Source organism: Mastomys coucha, unplaced genomic scaffold (genome assembly GCF_008632895.1).
Source record: "Mastomys coucha isolate ucsf_1 unplaced genomic scaffold, UCSF_Mcou_1 pScaffold16, whole genome shotgun sequence".
In the NCBI taxonomy this organism is placed as follows: Eukaryota; Metazoa; Chordata; class Mammalia; order Rodentia; family Muridae; genus Mastomys; species Mastomys coucha.
In genome coordinates, this window is record NW_022196898.1 from 76,104,386 (window position 1) to 76,113,079 (window position 8,694).

Genomic DNA, 8,694 nt, shown 5'->3' on the forward strand with positions numbered 1-8,694 from the left:
AGTTAGACTCCAGAGAACCAAATAACCCCATTAAAAATGGAGTACAGAGCTGAACAAAGAATTCTCAATTGAGGAACTCTGAATGGCTGAGAAAAACCTAAAGAAATGTTCGACATCCTTAGTCATCAGGGAAATGCAAATCAAAACAACCCTGAGATTTCACCTCACTCCAGTCAGAATGGCTAAGATAAAAAACTCTTAGGTCTCTATGCTCTATGCTTCTTCTCCACTCTATGTTCTCTCTTAGGTGTATAGTTAATAAAGATTTTCCCCTACTCTTTAGACTAACTCTTTATTCAAATTATGGTATACTATATTTTACAGGTGTATATTTTAATTTCATGAGGTCCCATTTATTAATGATTGGCCATAATGCTTTCACTACTGGCATCCTGTTGAGAAAGTCCTTTCATGTGACAATAATCTCAGTTATATTTCCTACTTTTACCTCTATCAGAGTCAGGATGACAAGTGTTATGATGAGGTCCTGGTCCATTTGGAATTGAGTTTTATGCAGGATAATAGATAAAGATTCAGTCTTGTCTTCTACATAGTTCTCTAGTTTGTTTAGAACTGTTCATCAAAGATGCTGTCATTTCTCTATTATGTGATCTCAGTCTCTTATGTGTGGTTTTCAATCTTACTATTGATCAATGTGCCTGTTTTTATGCCAATATTGTGCTACTTTTGTTGCTCTACTTCTGTGGTATAATTGGAAATCTGTGATGTTGATAGCTCCAGCTGTTTCTTTTTATTGACCAGAATTGTTTGGGCTATCCTTGTTTTTTTGTGTTTCCATGTGAAATTTAAAATTACGTTAATTTCTCTGGATAATTACTTTGGAGTTTGCTGGATATTGTGCTAAATGTTATTTGATTTTTTTTTGAGAAGGCTTTATTCACAATATTAACTCTGCCACTTCATAAGCATGAGAAATATTTGTTTTTAAATATATAATTCATTGTAACAAACACTATAAAGATATATAAGAAAATATACCCTATCAGCTGATAAAACTGTTCTCTCTCTCTCTCTCTCTCTCTCTCTCTCTCTCTCTCTCTCTCTCTTTCTGAAATAAAATATGTGAACCGAGGCATATATTGCCTTGTAATTGAACTGTCTCATTTGGAAAGCAATAGCACATCTCATCTACTTAGCACATGTATATATCTAGAGTGCATATGACACACGCTAGTACAAACTGACATATAAACTACACAATAGATCTCCATGTCCAAAGGGGTAAACATTTACTGCAATTTTACATTTGTTGGATGCTAATATATTTTATATGAGCTAAATAAATATTACTGTAATTAACTGGACCTAGTCTTGTCACATTTTAAATATATTATATAATGTTCATGACCTTTTGTGGATATACTTTATTTCTGTATATATTTTGATGTAGAATGGAGTTAGTTATGCTGAGTGAGTTAAGGGACCTCATATTCTGGAGTACTGGTGAAGTATAAAGGACTATTCAACACCCTAGGAAATTATTGCTAATGACAATTTTGAGTCCTACTAGTAAATACTCCTTCTATATATGTTTTCTATGAACAAATGAATATTAAAAGGAAAGAGAAATTTTGATCCTCTACTTGACATTTATTAAATATCCATATTCAGTGCCCTGGATGCCATGAGCATAGGGCTATCAGTCAAGCATCCATCTACACTAGCCTTATGGATACAATGAAAATAAACTGGTAAGTCAAGTATCCATTTCCACTAACATCTTTGTCTTGAAGAAGTTGCATGAATGTTGCATCTGACTGATAATGAGAGTTACTCTGGCTTCTTGAGATGCAAACTGAGCCATCACATTTCTAGTTACTCCTCCAGAGACTTTCTATGAAAGTGTTGCACCTAGGCCAGAGAATGTGCTATTACTCTGGCAACCCAGAAGAGGAATTATTGTAACTGTGCAAAAGTGACAGTACCACATGTGGTACAAATATAATCCTGTACATCCATGAAGGTCTTCTGTACACAAACACACACACACACACGCGCGCCACATATGCACATAGTTTAGTTTATGTTGAGAGCAGGATGGGCTAGAACGACACCCGGGGCTGTAACATTAAGCTCATTAAGAGGCTCCTCTTTAGTGGGTTTCCTTGTCTATTTTGATAAACATCATTAGCAGAACAGGCTGAGCTGGTGTCCTACAAAAACCAGGGGTGGCATCTGTGATAGTGGAGCATCAGTTGCAGACCTGTAATGGTAGCAGGTCAGTAGCAGAGCCATGCGAGTAGAGGGACTGACCAGCGAGACTGCATTCATGGTAGGCTTTCATAAGTGGCCCCCACAACTTTGGAGCTGTAGGAGACAACAGCCTGGCCAGCAGCAGCACTGAGGCTGCAGTGGGGATGGGTGGATGGTAATGGCATGGAGCAGCTGAGGGGTACTTATGATGACAGCAGTGGGAGCTGGCAATGGAGTGGTATCTGAGACAGATGCTGTGCGCTTGTGACATCAGCAGCAGTGGCAGAAGAAGGAAAAAATGATAGTGGTTTCTGCTCCAGGAGCGGCAGCTGTGACAGTGCCATGATGAGAAGGAGCTGAAATGTTATGGGGGGAGGGAAGAAATAAGAAAAAGCAAGTCAGAAGTAAAGGGGTGGGGGTAGGAGGATGTGGAGATCAGACTCTAAAGAACAGAAAGTAATAAGAGAAAAAATTCTACAGGTCACTTTCAATGAAAGAATTCCAGATGTGAGCCTTTGAAGGCCAGGGGTCTCAGACTCTAGACCTAGGAGTTACAACACGCACTGCTGCACCACTACGAAGTGCTAGAGAATCCCAATATCAAGGTCCACAAGACAGCTGTAACACTTGCCATTAGAGGGCTAAAGATTGCACTGCCTCGACCCATGCAACAGCTGTGACACCACAGGGTACCATCTGTCTTAGTTGTTGGTTTGTTCTGCCTGCCACTCACAGCAAGCCAAGGGTTACAAAGCTTGGTAATGTCTGCTCTGGAGATCTTCACACAATTTACCTGGGATTTCTGTTCATACAGAGTGAACAAAACTCTAGGAGCCTGATGGATGGCAAGGTGGTGATAGTTAGATTGAATAGTATTTCTAATAGTTTAAAATCATTTTTACCACTTAAACTCTTAACTAGCAACATGTAGATGCTGATTTGTATGTATACATGCTATATTTTAATAGAATTTTATGGTTAGGTATGAAATGTCCCTCAAAGACTTGTGTGTTTGGACACTTGGGTCATAGCTGGTGAGTCTATTTGTGAAAGTTGTAGAAACCTTAATAGAAAGATCCTAGCTAGAGGAATTGTTTCCTTGGCGTGTGTGTGTGTGTGTGTGTGTGTGTGTGTGTGTGTGTGTGTGTGTGTGTGTGTGTTAAACCCTGAAGTTTAATGCCAGACCCTGTTCTGGCCAGAGTTCTCCATTTTTTTTTGTTTTGTTTTGTTTTGAGACAGGGTTTCTCTGTGTACCCTGACTGTCCTGGAACTTACTCTGTAGACCAGGCCTCGAACTCAGAAATCTGCCTGCCTCTGCCTCCCAAGTGCTGAGATTAAAGGCGTGTGCCACCACGCCTGGCCCAGAGTTCTCCATTTCTTGTCTGTTAGTTACACTCACACTGAACTCTGCCATAGTTTCTCTACTATTATTAAACATTCTCACATCATTGGCAAAATTAATCCTTCTTTCACTATGTTGCTTACTGTCATATATTTTTCTAATGTATATTTTAAGAACCTTGTTAAAACAGGGCAACTATATTTGTGTGGACTTGTATCTGTATCTTCTATTCCAATGACCTAATATCTGTTTTTGTGCCAGTACCATATTGATTGTATTACTATGGCTCTGTAGTATAATTTAATTTTAGGTAGGTGATATCAACCATAGTATTCTTTTGTCCAAAACTACTTTATCTATTTACCATGATATTCCATGATGTTCTCTCTCTCTCTCTCTCTCTCTCTCTCTCTCTCTCTCTCTATCTATCTATCTCTCTCTCTCTTTCTCTCTCTCTCTCTTTCTCTCTCTCTCTCTGTAGATATTGTCAATGCTGTTGTTTTCTTGACTTTTTTTAAATTTATTTTTCAGTTCGTTTGTTATTGATATAGAAGAAGTTTACTGATTTTTATGCACAAGCATTGTATCCTGTCATTTCACTAAAAGTGTTTCCTGGCTCCAAAAAATATTTTGATGGTGTCTTTAGGGTCTCTTCTATGGAGAAGCACATAGATGATTTCTGTTTTCTCTATTTAGTATAATATTTTCTGTAGGTCTGTCTTCAATAGCCATTACTATATAGATAAATGCCCATCAATCAAGCCTACCCATACTTTTATCATGAAGTACTTTTGATTTGTGAAAGACATTTTCTGTGTTTATTTTAATTAATAATTTTTAGTTATTTATTAATTTTGCCATACTTATATGATGAATTACACTTACTGGTTTGTATATTTTGGACCACTCCTGCATCACTAGAAGAAAGTCATGCTCATGGGGAATTATCTCTTTTACTTGATTTTGAATTTGGTTCTGGAGACCTTAATGGGAATTTCTGCAACTGTGTTCAGCAGGGAGAAAAGTCTATAATTCCCTTTTATTTATTTTTTTGGCAGTGGAGTCTTTTTCTGGTTTGGATATTACGGTAATTCCAAAAATGGAATTTGAAAACCTTTCTCCTCTATGTTATTGAATATTTTTATAATATTGGCATTGGTTATTCTGTCAGAATTCTACAGTGAATCCATCCAGTCCTGATATTTGTTTGGCAGAGATACTTTCTACTAATGCTTTAACTTCCTCACTGGTTCTACCCTGTATTATAATTAATTTTGTCTTCATTTAATTTTTTCTATAGAAGATAGGTCAAGGAGTTCATTCTTTTTGGTTTTCTAATGTAATAAAATGTATGTTTTTTCATGGAATGTCACCTAACTTTCTGAATTTTACTAGTATGTATTGTGAAGATTCCTTTGTCTTCTTTGATTTTATAATTTGATTTTCTACCAGTCTTTTGGTCAACTTAGCAAATGGTCTGCTGATTTTCCTTATCTTTTTAAACAATCAACTTTGTTTCTCTTATATATTTTTTAAAATTTTTATTCATTAATTACTGCCCTAATTTGATCATCTATTCCTGTTTCCTGATTCTGCATTTTATTGTCCTTGTTTCTCCAAGATGTTATGGCGCATCTGCTTCATTAAGTTATTTATGTGAAATCTTAAAATCATTTTGATGGAGGCATTTAGTGCATACACTTTCTTCTTAGGGCTGTCTTCGTTTTGTCCCACATATTTTGATATGCTGTGTCTCTATTTTTCTTCAATTCTAGAGTTTTTATAATTATACTTTTTATTTCTTCTTTGTCACAGCTATAATCCATTACTGTGTTGTTTAATTTCCTCGAGTATGTGTACTTTCTGTAGTTTCCTACTGTTGATATCTAGATTTATCCCAAGGGGTCAGAGAACATTCATAACTGTGTTCTTTCAATTTCCATATGTTTATTGAGAATTGCTTTCTGTTCCAATAGGTGATCAGTTTCAGAGAAAGTCCCATCGGATACCAAGTAAAATATGTATCCTTTAGTGTTTTGGGGGAATGTTCTATAGTTGTCTGTTAGGTCTATTTAATTTATGGTATCATTTAACACTAGTAAATCTTTTTGTGCCCTATCTATTGGTAAGAATAGGATATAAAATCACCTGACTGCTACTCTTTAGTGTCAAATCTGTGGCTAAACAACCAGTAAAGTATCTTTTATGCAATTGTGTGAGCCTGTATTTTGTGTATATATGTTTAGGATCGTGATGTCCTCTCGGTGAATTGTGCTGTTAATAAGGATGATGTGATCTTTATCTATTCTGATTCTGTATTACACTCTGTTTTGTCAGATACTATGATCGCTACACCTGTTTGTTTCTTTGTTCCATTTTCTTGGAATATCTTCTCTGTCCTGTTTCTCTAAGAATCTGTTCATCTGTGTCTTCTAATTAGGACATCAAGACCATTAACATTCAGAATTTCTATTGAAAAAATACACAATTAAGTCCTGTTATTGATTTTGTGGTTTTTTTTCCCTTAGATCTGTTTTGATTAATTACTCTGGTGTTGTTTACTAACCTCCTTGGCCTCTTTGGTGTGTTTACCCTTCTTTTCAGACTGAAATATTTCTTTTAGTGTCTTCTATATAGTTACTATAATGTCATAAATTCCTTTACCTATATTAATATGAAAATTATTATCTCTCCCTCAATTTTGCTAGATAGTTTCATTGGGTCCAATACTCTGTGCTGGATGCTATGACCTTTTAGAACATAAGAACATCTTTCAGGTCTGTCTGACTTTAAGTGTTCCAGTGGAGCAACTAGCCAGTATTTAGATGGACCTACCTTCAAAAGTGACCTGACCCTTCTCTTGGCTTTCAATAATCTATCTCTGCCTATGGCTCTAGTGCCATAACTATAGTAAGTTATGGAGAGTATAATTTTCTTAGTTTGTCTGTTTGGTGTTCTTAAGACCTCTTGAACCTCACTGGGTATATCTTTCTTTAAGTTTAGGAAGTGTTCTTATATGACTTTATACAAAATATTTTCTATGCTCTTGATGTGATTATTTTTCTTCTTCTATAACCATAATTGAAGTATTTGGTCTCTTTGTGGTATCTCAAAGTATTATTATGTTCAATTTTTTAGTTATTGACTTTTATGAACAACTCAATTCCAAACCTTTGTTTCCAATCCCAGATATCTGGTTTCTCCTTTTGACTTGGATTTTTCCTTTCTAGCATTGTTTCAGTCTAATTATTCTCAGCAATGCTGTCTCTTCATTGATTTTTTTTTTTGAAATCTTGGAACCACCACTTCCTAGTTTCATTAAGAATTATTTTTGTTCTCTTGAAGTGCATTTAAGTATTCTTCAACTTGTTTGAATATAGTCTTGAATTCTTTGTCTGAAACTTCTTTTCTTTTTTCATTTTTAAAATTATTTTATTTACTTACATTTCAGTTGTTGCCTCCCTCCTTTTTGTCCTCCCCCCACCAGAGTTCCTCATTCCATTCCTCCTCTCCCATGCCTTCGGGATGGTGTTCCCTACTCTACCAAGCCTCCCCTTTCCCTGGGGCCTCAAGTCTCTCCAGGATTAAGCACATCTTCCCCCACTGAGGCCAGACCAAGCAGACCTCTGCTATATATGTGCCAGGAGCCTCAGAGCAACCAGTGTATGTTCCTGGTTGGTGGCTCAGTCTCTGGGAGCTCTCTAGGGTCTAGATTGGTTTAGACTTATGGTCTTCCCATGGGGTCACTTTTTTAGTCCTTCCCCTAATTCAACTCTAGGGGTCCCTGACTTCAGTCCAATGGTTGAATTTAAGTATCTGCTTCTGTCTCAGTCAGCTTGTGTGGGGCTTTAAAATGACAGCCATATCCAGGTATGTGGGGGCAGGAGAGAAGCCCAGAAAGCCAAGAGAATGAATAGAAAAAAGGAGCCTTGGAGTTGGGAGGCAGAGAGACCCTCTAGAAAGTACCCTCTTGAGAGACCTGGGCAGTGAGAAACACTAAGGACTCAATGGGGGTGACCATAGCAAAAGTGCCCAACAGTGGGGAGAGAAAACTTGAAGAGTCCACCTCCACTAGATAGACAAGGTCTCAAGTAAAGGGACAAGGGTACTAACCCAGAGTCACAATTTTTGACCCAGAATTATTCCTTTCTAAAAGGACTGCAAAGACAAAAAAGATGGAGACAATATTAAAGAAAAGGCAGTCCAATGACTGGCCCAACTTGGGATCCATCTCATTGTGGGGACACCTAAGCCTGACACTGTTACTGATGCTACGATGTGTTCACAGATGGGAGCCTGCATGAAACTTCTTAATTGTTCTCTTTGGAAACAATTTGGAGTTTACATTTTTAACTGTTTGGTTTGTTTTTTAAATTTTGTATTGTTCTCATCTGGCACCTATGCATCTGGTGTCAGGTTGTGGATTGAGTTTCTTTCATTCTTTCTTTTTTGTTTCTCTCTCTTTCTCTTTTTCTCTTTCTCTCTTTCTCTCTCTCTCTTTCTTCTTAATTTGTCTCTTTTTTTTTTCTTTCAGAAATGGACAAAGTTGTAGAAGAGTTGGCTATCAATTTACTTTGTGGGACTGGGACAGATCCAAGAAAAATAAAACCACACAACAAATAACAGGACTAAACTGTACATCTTTCAACATAAACTTCAATTGTTAATGGTCTTGGTGCTCCAATTACAAGACACAGATTAACAAATTAGATTAGAAAATAGAATCTATCTATCTATCTATCTATCTATCTATCTATCTATCTATCTATGTTTGTTTTACAGTTTGTCTTCCTCTTTGATTGAACTACTGTCTTGGTTCAGATTGGTCTTCCTGCCTGGGTCAATGACTTATATCTGGAGTTATGGACCTCTCTGTGTCTGTGGGCCTTAATCTGAGACACAGTGGGTCTCCTCCCTGGATCCACGAATTCTGCTGCCAGGAGTTGCAGAACACCCTTATGAGTGCCATGACACATCATTTTTATTGTTAAAATAATCTTACTGACCTGGAGTGACCTCAAGTTAAGTTCTCTACATATGTAGAGGTTGTGTTATTACTAAGCATAGGACATTTGCATTCTAATACTCTTAAAGACACTATGTACAATAGCCAAGCTGTCAAAGCAGCTTAAATATCC

At 36.9% G+C, this 8,694-nt stretch overlaps 1 long non-coding RNA gene across 1 annotated transcript in view; it reads left to right on the forward strand.

The window, feature by feature from the left end:
- LOC116093769 overlaps positions 1-8,179 on the forward strand; it is an 11,227-nt gene extending 3,048 nt beyond the window's left edge. The window contains exon 2 of the long non-coding RNA XR_004119838.1: positions 8,091-8,179. This is a non-coding gene — a long non-coding RNA (uncharacterized LOC116093769). The remainder of the gene's footprint in view (positions 1-8,090) is intronic.
- The last annotated feature ends 515 nt before the right edge of the window (positions 8,180-8,694 follow it).